The sequence below is a fragment of the Pollicipes pollicipes genome, unplaced genomic scaffold, assembly GCF_011947565.3.
Source record: "Pollicipes pollicipes isolate AB1234 unplaced genomic scaffold, Ppol_2.1 Scaffold_4740;HRSCAF=5597_pilon_pilon_pilon, whole genome shotgun sequence".
Lineage (NCBI taxonomy): Eukaryota > Metazoa > Arthropoda > Thecostraca > Pollicipedomorpha > Pollicipedidae > Pollicipes > Pollicipes pollicipes.
In genome coordinates this window covers 3,297,581-3,298,776 of record NW_023596545.1, presented here as the reverse complement: position 1 = coordinate 3,298,776, position 1,196 = coordinate 3,297,581, and positions in this window count along the sequence as shown.

Sequence of the window (1,196 nt, the reverse complement as noted above, 5' to 3'; positions counted from 1 at the left end):
ACAATGTTACTGTTAGTTTTATAATCTTCCTCTACTCACACTTTTTTACAACTGTTAAGGCTACGCCAAATAAGTGTGGTTACAAACTTCCCTGATGCACTTGTATAGTTTAGGACTAAAGTGCTGGAGAATGCAAAGGGATGAGACAACGGACTAGGCATGGGTGTGTGCGTGGGTGAGTGGGCATGGGCGCAGCCTCGTGGGTAGCAGGTGGGCGGGGTAAAGGACGTCTTGACCGTTAATGTCTCCAGAGCCTAAAACCTCCTTTTGTGCTGTTCATGGCCGTTGTTCACTGCTCGAATGAAGTAAGTAGCCAATGTGCATTCTGCACGGTTGTCTTCGGGATTAAATATCTGACCATTTTTCATATTCCAGCTGTGATCAAATGACTCTACATGTGAAAGCTGAAGGATTAATTTTTCATCGACGTCCTTTTCGTGTGGGGTCTAATCGTTTGTTTTTGTTTTGTTTAAATGAAAACGTTTGACGATGTGCGTGAAGTTTATCTAATATCTTTCTGAATCTATTGACATCAGGTTGTAAATCCCACTGGTGAAGCTCTTGAGATTGAGTCAAGTTAGTTGCAACGTGCAGATACTTTAGCCATCCTAACCTTTCTCGTGATGTATCCATGGGCAACTGTGGCGTCCTGCGCCCGTAAGCTCGCCCCTGCTCCCATAGCAGGCGCGGCCCGGGTCGTCGCCGTCGTAAGCAGGTCCCGTGGTGTCCGTGACATGACCGCATCTCCCCCACACCGCGTCACACAGCGAGCGCCGCCTGACCACGCCAACTTCGCTCCAGCTTCTCCAGCCAACGGCCTTCCGCTTCTTCCTGGAGACGCCGATCTCGACGAGCCAGCGGCGGGAGGACGACCGCCTGACGTATGTCAACAAGGGCCAGTTTTACGGCGTCACCATGGAGTACGTGCCCGACCCGGACAAGCCGCTCAAGAACGCCACGGTCAAGGTAGGCGCCGCCACAGCGGGGGTTGGCTCCGCCTGCTGATGGCGGCTGCGTGATGTCCTTCACAGGTGTGAGCGCTTGCGGCGGACGCGCCGGGAAACCTGACCGGGCGTCCGATGACGGGATGGAGTTAACAGATGGCCGGGAAGAGCAGCTTACCACCTGAAGGCAGTGTGGTTATCCCACCGGCGCACAAGTTATAATATCCCACATGCAGGACGTAAAAGGAGTCA